Here is a 25,294-nt window from a genome sequence, read left to right on the forward strand (position 1 = left end):
TAGGAAGGACTCCAGACTAAGCAAACTGAGTCAGCATCTCAGAAGTCATTAAGACCAGCAGAGAGGTCAGAAGTATTGCAAAAAGATTTGATCAGCAATGAAATCTGTATTCAATAAAAGGAATATTGCCAAAACTCAAGCTGAATCAGACCTGTAGAGGATATTAAAAGAAACAGGAAAATATTTTCTAGCTGCCTGGAAGAAAGTGGAACAGGTAAGAAAGAAAGTTGTGACAGTAAAGCAAAGATCAAGATTGGCTCCTCAACATTTCCTGGACCAAACCCTGTGCACTCATCCACTATGCAGATAGAAGACATTTGGAGAGAGACAGTGATCATCTCAAGGCATCTCAAGGCAGCTCCAGCCTACAGGTCATGTACATGGAAGGAAGGGCTCTTCAGGCATCAAAACCCCTGTAGGAAACCAAGTAACATAAAGTAAATGAGAACAGTCAGAGACTTCATATCAAACTCTGCAATTTCTCTAGACCTGGGGTGGATGCACCCAGTGAAAATGCTTAAAGAGATGAAGAAGCAGCTGAGCTGCTGAGAAAGAGGAAAATGATTTCAAGATGGAACTCTGTTCTTTTCTGAATGTGATTGTGTGATTGTCAGAAAGCTAATTAAATGGTTCAGGCATCCCTTCCTACTCTGTGTCCTGCAATTTATACCAACACTGAGTAGTGATAACTAATAAGATGAGTTGGTTACCTCATTATTATCTGCTGGAGATTTTCATTGCTTTTCTATACACCATGGTGACCATTTATAAAACCAGGATTTTTGACTAAATGAACTATGGATTTGATCTAATTCCTAAACTCTGCTTTAACATGTCATAATTAACAATTTGGATCAAGCAAATAGCATTGTGATGGAAATACGGCTTTGAATATGTGTCTGCAGAAACTATCACATCACCTGGAACCGTACCACAGCGTGTAGATAAAAAAAACTTGAATAACTAATGTGGAAATGGGCAGGATGGTTTATAATGTGAGGAAATGTGTCATTTGGGGAATTGAAGAGGAAAAAAGTAATGTTTCATGCAACAAACTTCAGGATTATATGACCAAAAAAAAAAAAAAAAAGAGCATCTAAAAATATCATGATCAGATTTCACTACGATGATAAATGTGGGCTGATATGGTATCTTTCATATTCAGGAAATTCCTTGCAGACTCCTATGATGAAGCATGGACTCCTGATCAGTTAGTTTGTAGCAAATTCAGCTACAACACAGTTACCTGTACTCACATAGACATTTCAGTATATAGCTGAGAGAAGAAATACAAAAGTGGGCAGCATATTACATTTAAAAATCTGCCTGCGGTTTTTATTCAATTAAAGACTGCCATGAGCTCTTCAATAATGTTTTTTGTTGTGACTTCATATTGAAGGAAGAAATATGTTATGTAACAGGATTTGAGTAAACTGGAATTGAATTTGAGGAAACAGAGTAAGCTAGACATGTTGAGGCAGGAGAGAAAATCTTCCCCTGTTGTAATTAAATGCGAACAACTTCGACCAGTAAGAACTGAATCAAACGTGTACGTTGTAATTGGTGGCAGATGAAAGACATCTACCTTCAGGGAAGGATGTTCAAAAGGAAATGCTGATGGATTTTCAGGAAAATAGAAGCATGACATCACATATTTACGTGCCTCAGGTTCATATATCAGCACACAGAGTGCAAAGGGGAACCTGTCTAACCCGTGGTAAATATAAGTATCCAGATAATAGCTAGGTATTCTCTCCATTAATAGTAGAGTAGCAAAGATCAGTTGTGATCAACTAGCCTGGTGTCTTGTATAACCTAGCAGACCAACTGCCAAATCTTTTCAAGTCAGTTCTTGCTTGAACTAGAGGAACAGTTTCAGAAAACTGTCACTTTTGGTAAAAAATAATAATAATTCTTAAGATTGGATCCACCAGATCTGACAGGGTTTTCTGGTAGTTAACCACTTTCACCTTTAAAGTCCGCATATTTCAAAGCTCACCAAGCTGATCATAGATTTACTGCATCTGGATCTTACTACATATATATCTTCTAGTTTGAAGCCTGCTGAAAGCCACAATGAGCTTTTGCAAGAACCCTGTTTCCCAGTGACCATGTACAGTTTTCCATAAGATGCTCAGAATCAGCCCTAGTTCAAGGCAAAGTCCCAAAAAGAGTTCCTGCACAGTCTCTCCTACCTTGCCTTTAAAGTGAGAGCATGAGTAACCTTTAAATAGAAGATAGCAAGGAACATAACTTTACTTGTAAGGTACTTGTGGCAGTGAGGCAATAGCTTCAAATCCCCACCTTACTTGGGATGAGAAAGAGACATGAACTCAACTCTCCCACACAAACCAGAAGTAAAGGGTTGCTGAAGCAGGCGTGGCTTATGCAACAAAACAACTATAATTTTGACACAAGCATGTGTAGCCTGTGATAAAGGTGCAACCCACAGCAAGGAAGCCGGCTCAGGTCCTAGACTTAAGAATGCAATAAAGCACCTTTCCTGCAACTGCTCAGGGCTGTGCATGCCAAGATTTGCAGCTGCAACTTACACTTTGCACATACTGCAGCACTGAGATGAGTTCTGGGAGAAGGTTTAGCAGCTCCTGGCCCTCTTGGCTGTAGCACCCACTGAAATGCATTACCAAATTTCTTGGTCCAAGAGGCTGCAGTAACAGTTTAGACTCTTGTTCTGGGTCTCAGAGAGGGCCTAGGATTTGACTAGTCATTGAAAATTGTGGAACTTCATTCTCTGTGGATTTAGCTCCCAGTTCATTCAATATTAAATTTACCACAGGAAATGTGCTTCTGGAGCAAACATAGTGCTCCTCTTGCCAAGCCAACAGCACAACACTGTAAAGAAAACAGAAATCTAACAGTCTTTTCTCAACACGTAGCATAAAATCTTACCTCACGCATGCAACAAAATTTATTATAGCAATTTAAGCAGGAACAACATTAACCCAAACACTTTCCATCCTCTCTCTTATTTATCTGCTTCCATTACATTACCCACACATGCTGCCACAATGCTCATTGCTTCATCTTTGCAAAGCGAAGATTTCCTTTTTATACAGAAAATTTTGCATTTATGGAGACTGAACTCCACCTGCATATTCAATGGGAAGCTGCTCTTGCATCAGCTGGGACTTTGCAGCTTTGTGGAATGGAAGGCAAAAAGAAAGTGATATGAATGGGACAGGCAAAAAACAGAACCAGAAAGTCGTTGGAAAGAGCTATAGAAAGAGCTAACAAGGAATGGGGGAAAGCAGAATGCAGGAATGGTAGAGGAGATGAAGAGGATGATGAGATACAGGGATCCTATGTCCATTAGACCACATGGCCTTCCTGGCTTGGAAGTGTACAGAGGGCAGAAGCGGCATGACTTTCTTCACCTTAACATAAAAACAAAAGTGCAGATGGTAGACAAAAAGTTCCAACCCTACTACTATGAGTCAAAACAGAGTCACATCACAGAATTAATTTTTTCTGTGGTTTGTCTGGATAATTTTTTGTTTTACCTTTTTTGAAGGAAAATAGAAAATTGGTTTTTTTTCTAAATAGCGCTTTACAAGAAAGTTAAATAAAGAAATTAAGAAATGGTAAATTAAAGAGATCCTGGACAGTCTTCATTTGACTCCCTTTATACATATACTTCATATCTTCATATCTTGGTCTCTACAACACTTTCTTTTTACCCCATGGCATCCATTTCATTATTGGAGATCCTGGAAGGAGGTACTGTGGAGGAGACAGCGTTTTGCAGGAAAAAGGGGCAGACGTATCAGTAGAATGTTGCCCTAGGGGACTGGGACTTGTTCTACGAAGGATGTGAGCCTGTTTTGTGCAGCACTGCGATGTCTGGTTGAGCTGCAGCCTCCTGCCAGGCTCTCAGCTCAGTTGCTGAAGGTGGCAGGATCTGCACTGTAGCCACTGCAAATTTTAGCAAAAGAGTAAAGGCTCAGAAAAACTGTGAAGGATATGTCTTAGAGTGGACATCTCTAATAACTAACATCGCCCATTCGCTCCAGACCTGGTGTTTGTAACGACTTACTCAAGGCCTTGCAGAATATCTCCATGGCCTTGGAGGCAGTGTGAGAACATCCTTCCCTGGCAGAATCTCCTGTTCTGCCAGCACAGATCTCTACCAGCTTCACTGCATGTCATCACCACTCAGACCTCTCTCCCAGTCCCTTCTGCTGGGCTGCAAAGTGGGCTCTTCAGCTCCCTCCTTCCTGCTGATTCTCTGCTGATGAAACACTGCACTCCATCATCTCCAGCTTCCCAGAGGCTCACCTGGCTTTTTAAGTATAAGGCACACTTTGGACTTGGCTTTTAGGACTAATCACGTTAATATCAAAAACAGAGATTCCAGGATCAAATAAAATGTTAAACACGGTGTGTTCTGCGCTTCAGAAGTCTCTGTGACATTTCAGTGTGTCTCACTGACACCGCTCACTGTCCTGGCTGTGAGCAGTGAGTGTTCCCACAGCCATCCATCTCCTATTGTCCCCTCTCCTTGCCCACCTCCTCTCAGCTGAATCAATTATCTATATCCTAGCTTCCATATCATATTATTTCATCTTCCTGCTCCTAATTTGCTTACAGTGCAAATGTAAATGTAACGTCTTGAACTTCATAACCCTTTCTATTAGTATTCCTTTCTAGGATAAGGTGATGTAACACATCCTTTGAAACCTTCATTAATTTACCATAGCATACAGCATGTGGCTGTGAAGAAAATTAATATGTCAAACTTGTTAAGTGTTGATCTTGAAGGTCTTTTGCAGCCTTGGTGACTCTGTGAACTTCTCAGCATGTTAGAGGTCCTGTGCAGCACATCCACACGTGTTCTGCTCATGCTACCTGGTTCCTGTTTTCAGTTCAAGGATTTTGACATCACAGCTACTAGCCTAATTGGGAACCAAGATCTTTTTTTGTATGGGGAGATGCTGTAAGGTTGTATTCATTAGTATTCACTAATAATTTTCTGTGAGGAAATTAATAATTTTATATTCACTGCAAAGGCTGAAAGGTATACAGTAATTAAAAGAGGGAAAAGTTTGTGTAAGTTTCCAGCCTCCAAAGACTGAATGAGAGATGGGTTTTGCAGGAAAAATTATATGCTCTCATAAGGACTGTGTCCCGATCCATGCTGCAAGAAGCTGTGTCAGACTGCCTAAGGTGACTCTTCTCAGTCATTTTCCAATCTGTATTTGATTATACAATTTTACCATTCCTGTAACTTAGCTGAATGGATTCTAAAACATTTATTTCCAAGAAAGGAACATTTAGAGAGATTCAGGTGCCTAAGAGTAAGAGCTGTCTAATGTCATTGGAGATGCTCTGAGCAGCCCATCTGGTTTGCAGCTGCTGCTCCAGCAGGGCATAGATCCTCCCATAAATCCTGTGTCAGAGCTGCCAACACAGTTAGATGGCTCCAGCAACTGCAGTCATCTACAGAAGCATTATGTTTAGGTACCTATATTTCCCCATTCAAATCATATTTTAGCACTGAAAACAGAGTCATCCAATAAACCGCTGTGTAACTACAGCCAGGGATCCCTAGCCACAGTGATGCAACTCTCATTTCTCTGTTTCAGTCATTCCTGCTTAGTTTCAAGTTTATTGTCTCTTGGGGTCTCAGTCCAATTTTGGGGAAATGGCTGACAAATCAGAAGTGTGTGATCTGAGGAAATGCTTGTGTGCATGCAGAAAGCAGCAGACGCAGCATTTCCAGGCAGCCCAGTCATCTTCGTATAGCAGGGCTTTGAAATCATAAATAGGCAATTTCTGCCTCATACTTTGTGCTGGGTTGGGGATTTTTTGTTTATTTGGGGTAGAAATTCACCCCTGAATAGGCACTTCTTGCAGTGATGGAGAAGAGGAAATATTTCTAGAAGCTTAGAGCAGGAATGGAAACACACAAAAGAGACAAAATGACGATGCCAAAGTTGTACAGGTACTTGCAATTCCATTCCCATCTGGTGAATATGCTCTGTGATGTAATCTCTGAGGGATGAGATTTACTGTCCAAAGAAGACTAGACAGATACTACAAGAATACTGAAAGCTCAAAAGCTCACAGCAGTATGTGCACAGTCAGATGATTTAAGGACTCCCAATGAAATTCCTTAGTATTCTACAATCTTGATTTTAATATTATTTTGAGGTTTTTCGGAAATATGCTTTGGCATGCCTTCCTTAGCTAACATGTGAGAATGTGCTAAGACTTTATCTGGAAAACAATGATGTTCTCATCTAACTTCACTGGACTTAGCTGGACAGCTTTGTGCATTTGGTCTCCAAACCCTGTTAAAATCTGATTATTTCTTTCACATTACTATCTGACGGCATGCTGGCAACACCTCGTAAGCATAGTATAGGCCAAAGTGAGAGGTGAATCTTGCTCAGCACAGTGAAGTGTTAATACCATCAATAGCTACTGGTATGAGAGAAGTATATCCAGTGCTGGAGATATCAGACAAGCTGGTGAGACAGGCCAAGCAATTCCAGATGCTTACCTGGAGGAATATTCACACCACTCTAACCACAGCTACCAGGTTTTCTTATGATATCTCTATGTGAGTGAGACGCCCTATATTTCCAGCCACTTTGAAAAAAAAATGGTCAAATAAATCCATATATGAGGAAAATAATTTTTTACAATAAAGATGATTGCTCACTGGAACTCTCTGCCTAAAGAGATAGCGGAAGTTCTGTCCTTGGAGACATCCAAGGTCAGACTGGACGGGGCTCTGAGAAACTTGGTCTAGCTGTAGGTGTCCCTGCACATTACAGGAGAGTTTGGCTAGATGGCTGTTAAGGGTTCCTCCCAACTCAAACAATTTGCTGATTCTTTGATTCTATGAAATTCTGAAGCAAGAAATACCATGTTCTGAAATTCAGTGGTTTGGAAATGTGTTCTCCGGAAGCATGCTTATGTGATTTGAGTAATGACAGCACATTCATCCTCCCATGTTGTGGTTGCCTTGTGTGTTTAGACTGTGTGATCCTCAGAGTTGGGCTGGTTTTTCGTTTTATTTTTTGTGCAGTGACCTTTAACTTCAGCTGTAGATATTGCAGCCCAACATAAAGTAAACTGTGGGCAAGAATATCAGTGTAAACAAGAAAGGCAATCTCTTGCAAGTAGGCGCTGTGATCTCCCCCTCCCTATCAAAAAAGTATAGCACATACACCAGCACATACACACAATAAGGCTGAAAAGGGAAAAATATTCAGTTCCTAACCAGTTCTGTTAAAAATCCCTACTTGTGCTTGCCATGGTATTTACACACTGAACAAGGTAAGGTGTAACACGGAAAACTTTGCTGCAGATGAAAAAGGCAGCAGCCCAAAGTCACAGAACATGGAGTCCGGGGATGTCATTGTAAGGATTTAATTCTTTTTAATTTCTCTATTCTGTGATATGTTTTTGAACTACCTTTATAAACTCTCAATCGGCAGTATCATATTGTATTCACTCTCTTTCCTTCGCCTGTCTTTGCAAGGCTGCAGCAGAAGCTCAGAAACCAGGGCAATGCCTTGGGAATCTGCATTAGCCTCATTCCTGGTGAGAGGACTGCTGGAGAGCTCTGCTTTGGCTGCCCTCACAGGGCTCCTGTGACTTCTCAGAAACCCCACTCGGTTGCATAGAGCTTAGATTGTTCTGAGAAATGGTATAAAAATATTATTTTTCAGATCTGCGCATCAGATAGTGTCATTTGTATATCTGCTATCTGGCATGTTTTCCCCTGTTGCTCTGTGTGGGTCATCCACACAACAAAGAGGGGAACTGAAAAGATACCGTAAAGAACTGAAAACATAAAGTCTTGTAATTTAACAGAGGTGAGAAGACAACACACTTGACTATTTTACTTCGTTATTTCTAGCCTTCTTGACATAGGTCTTTAATTAGCTTTGAGTTCAGTTCTGTTCCAAATAAGGGCCCAGGTTTGGTGATCCTGCAGAAGCTGCAGAAACCCATGTGCCTAGTGCAAGGGGAGCAATCTTTCTCTTTGTGTGATCGTGAACTTTACATGTCCTGACCTCAGTATTTACACAATTTTGCCACATTTTCTTATCACATCAATATAGTCTTTCTTTCAAGTCCCAAATTTCAAAGACCACAGCTATATTTTCAAAAAACCCTCGAAGTGAGTACCCTTCTGGACATGCCTGAAAGTGTGGCAAAATAAAATCCTTTCAACAGTAAGTGACCTCTCTTCTGAGTCTTCAGAAGAGAAGCAGCAAGAAGAGAGGTTTGTGGCAGGGCCCACATCTATCCACATAAGATATTTTTTGCTTCGGTCACCCCTCAGTGCAGAAGAACTTGGATTTTGCTTTCTTGTAAGTGCTTGCCAACTGCGTTTCTTGTATCATAATCCTCCTTTACGAACACTGCAAGCTCTTGGGATAACTTTATATCAAATGCTTGCACAGCATCCAGCTTGAGGGCTAGCACACCAATATTGCTATGGAAAAAAATGTCAGAAAGTTAGAGGAAAAGCTTGCTGAAATAAATATGAAAGAGGAGGGAGTAGAATAGCCTCATTTTATACTGAGAACGTGGGGAAGCAAAGCATACCATATCTACATCTGACCTTTAAGTATAAAAGAAAAGAAAATCTGAGCTTGTTTGCATGATGAATCAACAGCAACCTAAAGAAAAACAACATTGAGAAACCAAGGACTGACCTCAGCCTGACATGCAGTGGAGGTATTTGCAACCCTAACAGTCATTTGACTTAAAACACAGCACACAGACAGCCCAGATAACAGAACATTCTAACTCTTCTTCCTTCTTCCCTTTAATTCTTTCCTTTCATCTTACTTTTTGCAGATGTCTCCTTTGCCATGCTTGCATGATGCACTCTAAATGCACTTCCACCTTTAATGAAATGGGAAAGGGAACTGCAAGAAATAGGGAATGACTTGAAAATGCTTTCTCTATTACTCTAATTTAGCCTTGCAGAACTGAATGGAATATTTCTGCATCAATAAACTTCTTAATCTGCATTAATTTTTTCTGTTACACTGTAATGGCTGATACATTGTAGTAATCACTGGTCAAGAGACTTGGTTGGCACAGGCAAACTGAAGCTGTAGCAGAAGAAGAAAAGAAATCTCAAATCCAAGGAAAACAAAACCATAATTCTTGTCTATGCATCAACTGGATGAGCTCTGAGCAAAAGCGTTTCTCTGAACAGGACACATTTGTAAGAATGCAGAGCTTGAGGCAGACAATGGGGAACTGGCTGAGTAATGCTGATAGAATGAAAACTTCCAGAATTCCAAAGATTTCTTAATAATTTGTCCGCAACATTTATCTGTCCAAAATCACCTGTCCACAGACAGAGCAAAGAGCCATATTTGTTGAACTGTAGTTCTCTCACCATCCCAGATCCCCTCCTTCATACAGCTTATCATACTGAAGAGAAGGAAAATTGAGAGCTAAATGAAATGGACTGTATGAAAATGTAAAACAAACAAAGCTCTCTTGTACCCATCATTGCAAATGTTTCTCTTTTGTTAGCTATTGCAGCTGGCTTTGAAAAAGTACCTGTAAAAATGACTTACCATTTTTCACATAAATAAAGCACAGAATTTCCTTAAAACCTCAGGAATCACGCCTTCCAGGTCCCATCAGACTGTCCTAAAATCATGAAGTATGCTTCAAGTAACACATTTTGGAATCTTTTTATTTGCCTTTTAGAACTTCTAGGTGAAATTGCTTCATGTTTTACATTTTAAAAAAGTTGGAAGTGTTACAGAGTCTTTATTCCAAGAGTGTAAGTTCTAAGGAATGCATCAAAAATCATGAAACTTGAAATTAAAACATGAAACTTGGCAGCAGTGGTGAACAGTAACTCACTCTTCCAAGCACTTCCTCACCCTTTCAAATAGAAATTGCTAATCACGAGAAAAAAATTCATAAACGCAAATTTGTAAAGCACAGATCCAGCCAGCAACATATAATTAGTTCCTCACTTTTTTTCTTTTTTTCTTCTTCCATATTTAAAACCAAATGTAACATTAATTTCACTCGTCTAGCTCCAGTTCCCCAGCACTGGTCTGAAAATATATGTAGAAGAACAAGCCCAGTTTTGCACCATGATTCCCTTGTCTTGTACAAATCTTTGTAAGTGCAGCAGCAATGCATCACCTGGCTTTTTGCATACAAATTGATCCAAATCTATTGACTTCCTCTTCTGTAGTTCTCTCACATGTATTATGCAAAATTCAGAAGGCAGATATTATAATCAACACATTAGTCACTGAGTAGACACCTCCAATTTCCTTGTAGCATCCCAAAATCACACCAAGAACCTTGAGCATTTAGCGAGGTCAGCATTTCATTGCAGGAATAATGAAGCAGGACAAAATGAATGTGCTACGGTACTGCAATGTGCAACACCTGCTGATCCTCAGGTGCACAAACATATGCCAGAGTGCTTGTTTTCACCCTTCACCATTTGCAGCAAGGGTGAAGGACTATGAAATTCTGGTGAAGTTCTAAAACATCTCAATGGAGATAGTGGGAGACAAAGAGAAAGGAAACTCTGTTGTGAGCAGTTGACCAAATAATTTTTTTTAACAGAGAGACCTCCTGTCAAGGCCTGTGCAGTTTTAGCCTTTCAGACTGTGCCGAGTAACATCTTTTTCTTACCCATGGACTCCCAGACTTACTGGCAATGAAAGGTCAGCCTCTACCTACAGTTTTCACTGAAGTGCTTCATTCTGACACAGCTTAGGAGCAGCAGTACCTAACGCTCCATCCATTTGCTGCTGCATGAGGAGAGCACAGCACTCTCTCATGGCTTCTCAACCACATTCTGCTTCAGTAATTTCCTAGATTAGCCAGGAGAACTGTATCTGGGGAAAAGCAATGCTACAGAGTCAGAGGTTGAGCCCTCAGAAATTTGGTGAGGTCTCTTCCTGCCTTTTGGCACTGGATGTGAATCCTTCTCCCAGATACAGCAGAAATCTTCCCATCATCTGCTTTCGGTACTCACCCAGGAAATGTCAGGCATCAGACCTACAGCTCGAGGTTTTGGCTGTCAGAAATAAAACATCACTTCAATGTTTGCCCCATTCATTCAACTGCTCTTCTCTTTAACCTCCAGATGTTATTGGAATGCTATTTCCCATCCTTGGAGATGCTCCTTCTGATCTCCAGATGTGAGTTTTCTTGACAAGGAGAGAATAGGAGCTGAGGATTCTCCTCCTGTCTGCTTTAAGAAGCTACCCGGGAAATGGTGCCATATTCCTGATTTTGATGGATTTACATGAAGGATACTAGTAATATGACTGAGACCCTAGGGGTTTCGAGAAGCACCTAGATTGCTGGCACATGGACAGCCACAGCAATATTTCACTTTTCTCATTAGCACACGAATACTATGTTCTGTTTAATCATTTAGAATAATGCATTATCTCAACATTCTTTTATGCAAAAGCAGGGAAATGCTATTAAAATAGCAATAAATGTGCCCTTCATGGTGATTAGAAAAGCTAAGTTGTTTTTCCAACAGCTATTCTCTGATCTAGAGCCCTATCCAAACTAGGTCCAAAAGCTCCATTCAGTCTTAATGGTACAGGTTAGAGAATTTAAACAAACTGAAATATTCATCTTAAGGGTAGTCACACTGATCTGAAAATTCATACTTGAGAAATCTGTCTGGAAATCTCCTACATTCTGACTTTAATTTTATCTAGATTTCTGACACTTCCCCATTTGTTCTGAATAGAAGACCATAAGACCATAAAAGCCACTTCTCTTCCCTTTGAGAATGCCCCTTTCATTGCTACTTGAAACCAGGAAGGTTAGAAATGAAAAAATTGTAGTATCAGACCAGTAAAGACAAAATTGTTCTGAGCATGCTTTGGTCAAAGGCTCAAACCAATTCCCTCATTACTCCAACCAATAGTTTTATTTTTCATAATCATTTTCAAATTTGAAGAACCTTATCCTCAAGAAAACTCAGAATAAAAAAAATGATAATAGTCTTTGTTAAAACGGTCCTTTGTCATCTTTGCTGTAAGCAAGTTGACTTCAAGCATCTTAAGAACTGTGAGCCTTTTTCCAATCTGGTTTTCACTTAGCTGTAATTACTACTAAACATTTTAGATTCTGATAAAAATGTGCATATTTCTTTTGACTTCTGCAATATTTTGATAGCATAGATGGCAAAATGTTTTGCTAGAGATAAACATGACTGTGGGTTTGTGACTTTACTAATGATCATGAGTCAATAAGTCTCATGATACCTACAGTAGCTTTCTAGATAAAGGAATATACTGATGTTCATCTCTCCAGAGACAATAGTTAGAAAAGCTTAGTAATGCTGACTGCCCCTCAGCTGTGCATTGATAAGCTCATGGTAGGTTGGTCCATAGCTAAATGAAAAACTGCCAAAATGTGCAAATTCCTTCCATATTCTCTGATAAAAATTCCTTGTTGAAATGTCCCATGCTACTGTCTCAGCAGACTAAATATTGTCTGCTAGCTTAATCCCAAAGAGGAAAAGGAATGCAAAATTATGGTTTTAAAGAATGTTCCCTTTTGATTTTCACATTTAAGAGGCATATTGTTAGCTCTGGAAATGTGTGAAGATGGACTACATAAGAACTTTGTTTTATGGATCATCTTCAGGAGAATTAGCTTTCACCTGAGATAGTTTTGGAGGAAACTGGGAGAACAAGGTATGGGTCATTAAGTGAATCTAAGCATCTTATCCCACCTTAGTTTTATGTAGACATAGACAGGATTAGTTGTGGGCTAATTAAAGGAGGCTTTTAGAGAGGGAGGCAATGGGAGAATACATGGGCTGAAGGAGAAGTTGCTGCATATCATTGCTCTGACAGAAAGACCGTGTATTTGAAGGCCTGTAGTATGGCATGGAGTTGATGGGGCATTTGAGACCTTTCAGTCACTGGGAATTGGAGTGGAGAGGTTCCTTCATGTGAGCTTCTTTGGGTGTCCCCAAACAGCGTGAGGAGCAAGGCCCTTGAAGGTGGATGGAGACTTGGTGACCTGGAGTGGTACCACCCTAAAATAGTTCACTGGCAACGTACCCCTAAAATATTACATATGTAGCAGTTGCTCAACTCCCTTGTCTGTAATTAGTTCTCAGGGCCGTTGGCTTCTTGCATTTCAGGGATTTGCATACAGTCCGTTTTTCCCACAATAACCATCTCTCCAGCTATGATGCAAATTGAATACCCTGAAGCAAAGATCTCCTCCACAACTGCTGCTTTGGGGTTACAACTACTGTTAGGAGTCGAGGAAAAAGCTGTCAGAAGGCAAGGTTAGCTGATGGCAGCTGAAGGAGAAGATACAGAAGAAAATCGGCTCAATGTGGAGATACCAATGCCCATCTGCAGAGTTAGAGCAGGACAGCTATGCTGCTGAACCAGGTCCCCAGTCTCCCAGGAAATTTGGCATGAGCGCATTGAGAATCGAGACATTTAGAGGTATTACAAGGAGAAAAATAGGATGAAAATTCTGAGCTGGACAGAAAGAAAACTAGCTGGCTCCAAGCAGAAAATTTTAATGAAATTTTACAAGTATTTCTTGGAATCTTCTTATTGTTGGTTCACTCTTGAAAAATGCTGTGTTGTTTATTTAAGCAGCTCTATCTCAACTCTATTCAAAGTGCTCAGACAAGATTGTGGCATGGATTTCTTTTTCCTAAATTGTTTCTATGTGAAGATATACAGTTGAAACATGTCAAACTGCAGAAATGTGACTGGCAGCTGAGCTCTTGCATATTTTTCAGGAATTCTGTTAGTGGCTGTCAAAGAGACATCACCTGTAAGCCAAGGAAATTGCAGAGGGGAACTACCTGCACTTCAGAAAGGATACCTTGGGGCCTGGAGAATAATTTTCTCTTGCATTTTCTCTGGGTTCTGCTATCTATAGGTCAGCCTCGCTTTGGGAAAATAGAGAAAACGGCCTTTGACTTTTTTTCTAGAAGACCAACAGGCACTTTCCTCTTAGAGATCATACCTTCGTGCATTTCTGAGCCATCTCCTACTTACAACACCTTTGGATGTGGCACAGTGCATTTCTGTTGGTGATGTTTTCCATTGGAGGCACAGATGTCTCAACAAGCAGAGCTGCCCAGGTCCATAACCACCTCATATGAGAGACCTGGTCAATTTGGAAATACTTTAGTGATACCCAAGGGTCCATAGACCAGAGCAGAACACCACTGCTCAAGGTGAGCTTCTCTAAGAGAGAAATGATGCAAGGATGGGTTTTCCCATGGCTGCCAGGCGGAACAGGACAGAAAACCAGTGGCATCTCATCTCAAGGTTGAGGGCAGGTTGCAAGGAGCGATTTCCTTCCCAGACACTAGATGGAGCTGGGTAACTGAGGTTCCTTTCCAGACTTTTTCAGGCTGAGGGTGGGTGGGTGAGCGTACATCCCCATCTTGGGAGTTAGGAGTGGCTGCCCAAACAGGGCTTGCTTTTTTTGTCGGCAACAATAGACTCATACAGCAAGGCCAACCTCACCCCGACATTGCATGAAATAGGTCAGTATTTGGATAGACAGATTTATTGTGCAGTTTGCATTTAGGCTCAACGGTTAAAATAAATAGTCCTTTTCTTCCCTTGGGAGCTGATGAGCCAGTCTCACTTTCAAACCACTGAAGACTTCTGTACTTTTTGACAAACACAGTTCTCCAATTAAGAACAGTAAATAGGATTATACAGTCTGAAAAGGCTCTTTATCACTAGAAAGTTTGTATGTGGGAAGTGGGGGTCTCTCTTTAGTGTTCATTGTAATTCTTTTAAAATACTAACTAATGATTTTGTCACATCCAGAGTTAGAAGCTTTCAAAGGCAGAAGCTGCTTAAAGGCAGGCAGCCTTCTGCAGGAAGAGATGTGCATCCATATGATTAGATCTGTATAATATATGCAGAATTAATGTATATTTTTAATCAAAGCATTTTAAATGCAATCTTCGCATTGAACCACATGAAGAAGTAAGTTGTATTTAATTTTCTTTCAGGAAAATACTTTATTATGTGAAGTTGATGTATATATACATGTTTCTCTTTAAATCAGAGTGTAATAAGCAGTGTAAGTCAGCAAAGGCCAAATAGTTTAGCAGTTCAGGAACTTGGTGTGGTGGCTGTCTGCCATCTATTTAGAAGATACTGCAGGCTCATTGCAGAGGAGATATAAAATAACCTGTTAATAACAGAAGTTTGATCCAAACTCCAGCAGTAAGTGCCTGGTTGGTGCCATATGGTGTGAGGGCTTCCATCCTATATCGCATAGCTGCAGATGTTCATGTTACGTATATAATCATCTAATCTCTCCTGACTCTAGAACATCTGTGACATAGATTAATTATGCATTGTGTAAAGACAAAGCATGGTGATTTAATTAGGTTTGTGATTACTGATTTTCAGTTCCATTGGCTCCCTCTCTTTTCCTTGTAATACAAAACAGGATTTACAAGTTTATTTTCCTTATGTTTTTTCTTCCCCTTGCCCAGCTTTCTTATCAGGGCACTTTTCCCTGTTCTCCTCTCATTTTGTCAGTTCCCTATACCCCTTCCATTTCTCCAATATTTCTTCAAGATAAAGTTGCTAGAAGTGTAAATATTCGTCTAGGTGGAGGAAATAACATCTGTTTCCATATTGTTATCCTTGTTTTTTTTTTTCATTCCAGATGCAGAATGGTGACATGAATTGTAATATGCAGAGAATACAGTGATGATGATATTGTAAAACAGACAAATGATGTCCTGAACTTGTTAAGGCATGATTTACACTGCAGTAGATTGCATTTATGTAATTCTCTTGGCATTGGATAGTAGATATTTCTTATTTTGTTCTTTTTTTTTTTAAGAATTCCTTAAAAACCTTAAGAGTGTTTGTAATTTTGTCAGCTAGCTCCAGTTTTGTGAGATTTCTTTTATTCCCCAGACAGCTCAGTTTCCTCCAGGGACAGATACAACTCTAAGAGCCTGCTATTAGTAGGGATTGCAGCCTCCCACACTTCTAATTTAGAGTCAAATTTGGATGGTTTCTTCTGTTTGCAAGGTGCCTCAGGTCTGCTGAGCACTGAGATTGCATGGGTAATTCCTTTGTGTTACTTGCAGCATGATGCTACACTGGTTCATCTGTTCTGTTTTCAATTTCTCCTCTCAGAGTGTATCAACAAGCATCACTCTAGTCAAATGATAAGAAATAAAAAGTGAAAAATAGGAAGAATTAATGTGGATTTTTAAAAATCCATTTTCAGTCTGTTTGATTTTGGTATTTGTACTTCTCTTGGCCTTCTCACCACTTCTGCATTAACTTGGAAGGATCTGATGGGAGTGCTCGTCTCAAAAGTGGGAAACCACAAGTCCTCAACACCAAGCAAAGAATCTGAATATGCTTTAAAAGAGATTACATTTTGCATTTTTACTGTTATTTCCCAATTTGCTCGTACTTGAAATGTGTCCTGTTTCTTTGATGAAGGAGAGCTGACCTGGCCAGGGCAGGAAAGTCAATGTGGAGCAAAGCATGTTGCAGCTGCATCTGTTGGAAATACTCTCATAATGTCCTGGCTTGATGCCCCTGTTTTCATGGTGCTCAAGGCAGTTTCACACATTTCCTAGCAATCCATCTGTGGAAGATGGAAATGAAGCAACAATGCTCCATGCACAAGCATCAGTAAAGGCAGAGGAAGAGCCTTTGCTCTCAATGGCTGAGTCCAGTACGACAATGAGAGATTCATTCAGTTCGGCTGCAGCAAGCTGCAGAGCAAAGGGCCTTTAGGAAAAAAAAATCTTTACAACGCACTACAAAGCACACAGCTGCTAGTGACTGTAATTGCTAATGTACATCTGCACCAATACAGATGTGTACAAAATTAAGATTTTGAAGGAAGAAAAAGTGGTGATTGACTGCAGGACCGGTTTTTCTTTATAAGGATCTTTTGGGAATAGAAAATTTCAAAATTGAGTTTCCACACTATGGAAACCCATTGCTACTGACTAGGAAGGTGAATTTTCAATAGATATGTCCTCAGTGACTTTCAATTAGAGCATTTCAATTTCACCTAAAGTCTGTGTGGTGAAATATTTATTATCACCCTCAGGGACATGGGATCTTGCTATTTTAAATAAATAAAATATGTGGCATGTTTGCTCAGCACCCAATACTTTCATAGACATATCCTTTTCATCTATAATTAATTCTTCCAGTGCCTTTCAGTTTTTAGTAGAATCATGTGGAGAAGGATGGGATGCTTAGTTTTGCTGGAGTTTTCATGGAAGCGGGAGTTAGACTAACCACTACAGGAATTATTCGAAGCTATATGCATTGCCTACCTACATTTAGAGGACAGCCTTTTGCTTTTTTTTTTTTCTTCCCAATAAATCTTTTGAAAATCTATCTCAAAACCACTCAAAGTACATCAGTCTTTTCAACAGTAGTAGTTATTCATCAAGCATTTGGTGCATTCTAGTAAATGCATACTAAGGCTAAGAAGCTGTGAATGCTTTAGTGGTTTACATCAGGCCTTTATGCCATGTGAAAGATGACACAACAATTGAAACCCATTGTCTTCTCTTGACTGGAAGGGGATTTCCTTGTAACACACCATTATTGTAAGCATCTTGATGGTAAAGCATGCCCTATGAAGTAAGCCACAAAAGAGGTGCCTTCTGGTGAAGCTCAGACAGGAGATAAAACTGAGCTGCTGAAACAACTCTCGCAGTGATTTTCAAAATTCACGAAGATCTCATTCACCTGTTTTAATTAAACAAAAGTCTATCCGTAAGAGGCATTTTCTGATACAGATAGGAGCTTTGTGCCTAAAAGGCATGGCAAATCAGCCAGGACATTGTAGACACGTGCACAAAAATGTGACCGAGACTTTGGAGCCATAGGTGAGATGTAGTATTAATACTGGTGCATAGAATGCATTTTAATGTTGTTTCACATCAAAGAGCCTTGTTTAGATATTTGCTACTTGACCATGAAGATCCAGAAATGAGCAGAACGTATGAGATTATTAACTCCACTGAACCCTGAAATGAGAAAGTATTACCTGGTTTACAATCACTTTCTGAAACTGCTGCCCTTCTTTACCTTATAAATCTTTCCTTCTCTTTTTGAACTCGCTTTTTTTTCTTTTCCAACCTTGGTGATTCTATGATTCTATGATTCTATGATTCATCACTTTAGATTTTCTTCATTTAAACAATTCCAGCGTACCTGTAATTAAAATTGTTCTTGGCAAATGTATTTACTTACCATTGTGGTGTTACTGATTGTTTTCACTCTTTTTACATTTGTGATGACAGGATGCTATTGAGCAGAAGCAACAAAGTCATTAACATTACCACCTGAAGCTCCTGCAATGTAAATTTGTCCCCCCGTTCAAAAATCCTTCACCCTCTGGGGAAGGGGGAGAAGGGAGGAACTTCTTTTTTCTCATTTTTATTTTTAATGGGCTAGAAAAGCTCAATGGATTTATTATAAATGCAACGCATTTAGGTTTCACAGAATAATGGCTAATGCTACAAGTTGATTTAAATTAGAGCCATATGACTGGGTTTTGTACGCATTTCTGACCAGCAGTGCATGCAGGTACAGAGCACACATCAGAACTGCTAATATTAAATTGCTTCAAATTCAGAATTTATTTGACAGTGAGTAGGAATATTGAACTTTGCAGTGTTCTATGCATCCTGTGAGCCTGCTTCTTACGTCCCTCTGTTAAACATTCTCCTTAGTTTGCCTGTTCCTGGCTATCATTATAGACAAATCTGCCAATGGAGTCAGAGAAGAGTGCCAAACTAACAGCGAACACTGTCATTAACTCGAGCATTTGCTGTGATTTCTTCATTGACAAACATGTTTGTTAGAACACATAGCCGCCAGAGACATCTTAGAAGTGAAGCAAGAATGAGGAAATTAAGACAGTTTGCTTGACATGCAAATTATCATTTCAGCTCTAACTGGCTTCTGAAAAAGATACACTCTGTAAGAATGACACACAGAAGAGAATACGCAATGACTTCGTTCTCAGTCAACTGCTATTCCATTTCATTTTTTTTATTTTTATTTATTTATTTTGTATTTATGGTAAAAATCCTCCTTTGCTAAGTATATTATTCTGGATTCTCTTCAAACACGGAAGCTTTTCTCTCGGCGGCTGCAAGTTCCCATCTTATTCACCTTTCTTCCCTCACGCTTTAATTGAATCTGCAAGGCATTCTTCTTCAGGTACTGTAATCGGGTGTCATGGAAACTTTGGAGCTAGCCTAAAGGAGAGGGATTCAGGGGCTGGCAGTCATTAAACAGCAAGAAGAATATTTTTTGAAAGCGAAGCTTTATAAATTTGGAATTTACACCAAACTATAGGAACAAGTCTATTTTAATTAATTCCCTAGTACATCTATGCACATACTGATATCACCAACAACTTCCCTCCAAGTTTCCCAATGACCTGTACCAAATGTCACCAGCACTGGCAGAAGCACTCCTGTGAACAAAAATTTCTAATTATCTAACACTTAAGCAATCAGGACTATTCAGGGTTAACAAAAATTAATTTGAAAAAATATTTGTTTGGGGCTAAACTCTTCATTACTCAAGAAAAAAAAGCGTGGAAGATGAATTTCTAAAGTAAATCCGTACTTTCTGTGAAATGCAGCTGCAATAACAATGCCATACACGTGTACGAAAGCTATTGTTTCACTAAGAAAGTGATTTGATTTGCATTAATACAATGGATGAGACTATGGCAGAAGAAAAGAGTCACAAATCAATGGCTATGCTTTTCAACAAATTGAATGTTCCATAGCAGCACTTTTCATACATACGTATCGGGTACAGAGACTTTCATACCAGGAAGCAGAACTGAACACAGGCAAGGAAAAACCCTGCATTATTGCACCATAATCTTAGATTTATACTGCTGTGACTGACTTGCACAAGTAAAGCAACAAATAGGTCCCTTGAATAGTAAGAATAAGAAATACCAATTACAGGTATGAAAATTGGTGTGCATATCAAAATAATACATTTTGTGATGGAAAAAAGACACAGGCGGTTAGTGTGTCAAAGCTGTTTTTCTTCTGGGAGATTGCTTTACACTGAATAAAATTTCCATTAAAATCTTTTCTAGCTAAAAAAAGCATTCCCAATTCTTTGTTCCAGAGACCCAAACTTGGACATACCTCCTGTTCCAGTTTTCTGCTGCTGAACCCAAGGCAAGAAGACTATCATCATATCTCACTGTGGTGGCAGAGGACCTGGGGGCAACAAGTCTTATTCTGGAAAGAGCCCATTTTCACCTATGTGGTACCTGAGCCTGATAGCTCAGAACCAATTGGTTGAAGAGGGAGAAGAGGTCCTGGGAAGGAGAGGAGGGAAAGCTCCAATCTGGTCCTACCCTCCCGCATCTTCCAGGTTCTCCGCATATGTCTCTCAGCCAAAACAGAGAAGCCAAGATAAAAGGCTATTGACATTTCTGTATCCATATTTTTAATGAAAATTTAAAAAGCGTGTAGGATCCTCTATCACTTCCATTCAGAAGGATTAGTAAAGGGTAAATCTAATTATTTTGTTTTCTCACTTTGCTTTAAACAAAGACCTGGCATTGAATAACTAAAAAGACATTGCAAATAGATGGAAAGTGAATCTGAACAGCTTGGTAATGCTAAATAAAGGCAACTGGAAAGCTGACATCTACCCTTGTGGATTCTGTTTTTAAAAAATTTTTATTTTGCTCATGAGTAAAATGAAAAGTTTAATTATTCAAACTGATACCCCACTGGCACCCTCATGAAAATACAGGCAGTTCAGCAGGTGAGTAGAGGTTTACCTGGCACTCATTTAACAAGAGTAGAGCTAGCCCTGTCCAGAGCAGGGCTGCATGCCCGCTGGCACCAAGCAGCACGCTCTGCAGCACAGGACTCCAGAGATCACTCCTACAACATTCATATGGCTTTTAGTAGTCTTGAACTGCAGGTTTTGGATCCTGTCCTTTCATTAGTGATCTTGGTATGAGATTTTACTGTATCTCACTGGAAGCAGCAGGTTTTATGTGAAGCTTCTGACAGTAGGTATAGTAGAATCATAGAATGTAGGTTGGAAAGGATCTTAAAGATCACCTAGTTCCAACCCCCTGATGAGTCACTTTGAAGCTTTGGTCAATGTTTGGGTACTTCTCTTTATAGTGTCCTCCTCACAGTGATGATGGTAATGATCCATGTCTGCTGCAAGCAACAAACAGGCACTGATGCAGCATTTTTCACTTGTAACTCTGAAATAGCCATGGCATGGCTACTCACCATCCTTATCTCTACATATCCTTTGCTTTCAGCATTTTAAACACCAAATATAATTTTCACAGCCAGTGCTTATGCCCAGATACAACTGCAATAATGCAACCATCAATCATCTGGTGATACCCACAAAACAAACACTAAAGTGGCTAAATGGAATTAACTCTTCAGCATTTGGTTGCAGGCGTAACATGTATGCCTGCAATCCATTTACCTTCAAATTTTATGCAGTAGGTAGTCTTTCAGACTTGAAGGTCTGGCATTCAGGGTTTCTCTTTCTTAGTGTTTTCTTCTTTCAACTTTCATTTTTGCCATTTCCTGCTCAGATCCTGGACTGTTCTCATAAGGGCACAATGACTTTGCACTCATTACTCATGCCATAATTCCTGTGCTATGTCACATTTGTTTTTGAGTATTACTCACAGGCATAAAGCTTTGCAGGTTTGGGCTCCTTTTCAAGGAAAGAGAAGGCACCAGACGTCAGTCATCTTTTTTTCCAGTGCGTGAAAAAAACCAAGTGCTGTCAGGAAGAATGCATTTACTTTGGAATACGACAAACAACAAAATGAAATGAATAGGCATGAGGCACCCATGAGACAACAGCAGGCAAATGTTTTTTTCCCTCTTTCAAAACATTAAGTTGATGTCCAGGAGAAACAAAATCGTAAGCCAAGTGCTCTCTTAGGCAGCTGTATTTGTCTGAGGCTTTGGCCAGAATGAGGGACAACCTGCAGTAGTAATGCTCTGTTTTTCCACCGGTGTATTATTATAAGATTTTGTGTAGAAAAATTGTTAATAAAAAAAGAAGTTATCTCTCACACCTACACTATTAAAATTATCATTCTCTTTCTACTAAAGAAACAACAGTGTGCTTTATATATTTCATGTGGATTGAATGTAAATATTTTCCCCAAATTAGGACAGCTGCATCGCAGAGATATGCTCAGTGTAGTTACCTGGCTTGTCAGTGGATTCACAGCTTCTTTATTATTCCTTTTCTGCCGTGGCACCATGCAATTCAGTTCTTCCCTTCTCATTTCCCTGGCAAGCAAGGTAGAGCCTCAGGGCTCCCAGGGATAGTCACAGCCTTGCACAGCACTGGCTGCTCACCTGTCCCTGTCTGTGCCATAAAGTCACTCTCACAGTGCTACAGTGCACAGTGTGCACCAGAGCAATGTCACCCTACTACAGCACATGAAAGTAATCCTATCTGTCAAGGGAAGGTTCTGCAACACACAAACTAAAGCGTACTACACTTAATGCACTTTTTCTAATTGCCCTGTGTGTCCAAAATTCAGTCACAGGTGCTGTGAAGTCTGGGTGCGTTCCTGCAGTCCGAATGCAAACTCACTGCTCAGGTGGGAATTAACCATACAAGAGAGTTTGCTGTGTTAATTCCAGCATAAATGGATGATCAGCTTGCAGACTGCTTCCCTGCTTTTGTTGTTGGGCTCTGCACAGGTGTGGAGAAACAACAAAGCAGGACAACAGAAGCAAACTGATGGGACACCTACACATGGCCAACCACCCTCACTGAAGCAGACAGCCTGCTTTCTGGGTAATTAGAAAATCTACAGATTGCCTTCTCTACCGTCTGCCTGAATACACTGCTAAAAGAAATAGTTTCCTATCATATGAAAAGGAAAAAATTCTCAGCAGTGAATAAGGAATACCTAATACATTCGGATTTGCCTTTTGGCCACCTGTGACTTGTCCCTGAGGATAAGAAGTCGCCTGCTTTCCTTAGGCTTCATGCTGCCCACGCCAATTCAATATTATATGGAGTAAAACCCCGCAGAGATAGCTCACAGTTGTCTCTGCTGGATGTGGAAGGGATGCTGGGGACATTGGTGCAGGATTTGTTTGTGTTTTGTGTATGCTTGGAGCAACGGCTGAGAAATAAGTGATGAGCAACAAACCGCCTACTCTGGATGTCAGCCTCTCTGGATGGATCCACCTAGCTTTAAATAATGCAGCGTGGAAAAAAAAGTTTACTCACCAAATACCATTTCCAAGAGAGTCTCTCTGGTATATCTGCTATTTTACACACACGCTAAATCATTCGAGTTTTGTTAGGCAGTATTATTTTTACTAAAATGATATTTTGCTTTCCACAGCTTCCCATTTCCTGTAAAGGAAAATGATCTTAAAATATATGCCTCAACTACCTAAACCACTAATCCACAGGCAGAAAGAAATAAGTCAATTCATGGACTCCACCTATACAAATGAGATTTAAATCAAAACAAAACAACAAACAAGCAAAAAAATCACAAAGCAGGAGCAGACAGCCTCCCTTCAAAGACTTTGCATTTTTTTTCAATTCCGAACTTGAGGAGGCACACAACCTCTGCACAAGCTTTAGAGCTCAATTCTTCTGACCCTCTTACTCCTTCCTGAGATTTTCTGTTCCCAAAGTAATTTCACCTAGAAAAACTGGTGGCTGGCATGAGGGTACAGGGCTGAGGAGACCTGCAAATCACTGGCAGGGGACTGTGACTGCACAGAAATAGAAGACATGCAACAGGTGGTGGTGATGTTCCTGAGCATCTCCTCGCTGTGTCGAACGCAGCATCGCTACACCAGCATCACACTGTTCTGAGTCTGAAAAATCACCTCTCACTTCTGCCATTGCTTGGATTTCTTCACCTCAATTATGAGGTCCTTAGAAGAATGGGTTTAGAGCACCTTTGCAACAATCTGAGACAGCTGAGTACTGTGGTAGGATCTGCGGGTCGCCAGAAGGCATTTTCACTTCTAAGGGGTGGCCACAGGAGCATCCTAATGCAGAACCTATGAAGCTACAAGAAAAAGTACGAACCTGAGGACAAGAGTATTCCAGAACATTTGTGCTCAGTTTTGTCTCATGCCTTCTACTCTGCTGTGTCTTTGGCCTTCAGTGATTACAGATCAGTCTCTTGATTTTTGTGACATTTAGATGATCTTTTCTTTGTTTGCCGCTCCTTGCACATGGTTCTTAGTTCTGAATTTGTCGAACCAGGCATCTCAGAAATCCTTTGTTAACATCAGCTGCAATTCTTATTTTGCTGGCAATTCTCTTCTGGATTTTCTTACTTGAAGCTTCTGCCCATGCTCCGGGATGACAAGAATCTGAGCAGTGTCCTCATTTCCTGTCTTTCAGACATTCATTTATGAAGGCCATCTCTAGTCAGAAACAGCATTGTCCCTGCTTTATAAAAAGGAGATAAAAACATGGCCCAATGTTTTTAGAAAGCAGTGAGAGCAACAAGAATGCTGCCATGTGAGTTGAACATGCAAGTGTGCAGGCCCAGTGAGGTCTCTGGTGGAATGGCAGTCACCTTACAATGGCTGAGTTCCCTGGAAATAATTACACAGAACTCAGAAAGCGATGGGTCCCTTGTGAGCACTGCAGCTACATCTATCCAGTGATCTTCTAAATCAGTCGGAGCTTCTCAGCATCCTGGGGATCAGGCCCTGCTGCCTTCCTGACAGCAAAGGGTGGTTAGAAGCAAAATTCATGTTCGCAGATGGATTTGCGTATGAGAAACAGAGCAGCACACGTATCTGTGTGTGTGTAAGAACTGCTCTGCTGTGGGAAGTTAGCTTAAACTGGCTTTTTTTAACAGAATTTAAAACAGAAGGTTTCTCCAACTTCAAATATTTACATGAACAGGAGTACTGTACTATATCAATCAAACACTCGTGGACTTGAAGATGTGTTGAAATCTATGTACCTGATCGCTCGAAGAGCCTTGTGAGCTGCTTGGAGCTAGTTTATATTTAAAAGCTGTAACCCAAATGACAATACCAGAGCTTGTTAGTTCTGTGTTTACACTGTGTGAACTTAAGTTACCAGCACGACAGGAGAGGATGTATATTTTAGATAACAAAATCTGGTTTCTATCTTTTGTATTTTTAGATTTCACTCCTATGAATCTCTTAGCTAAGCAAATGAGTATTGAGTTTAACGATTGTTTTAAAGAGGGAAAAGCTCAGCTTATCCTA

This window comes from Meleagris gallopavo, chromosome 4 (genome assembly GCF_000146605.3).
Source record: "Meleagris gallopavo isolate NT-WF06-2002-E0010 breed Aviagen turkey brand Nicholas breeding stock chromosome 4, Turkey_5.1, whole genome shotgun sequence".
Taxonomy (NCBI): Eukaryota; Metazoa; Chordata; class Aves; order Galliformes; family Phasianidae; genus Meleagris; species Meleagris gallopavo.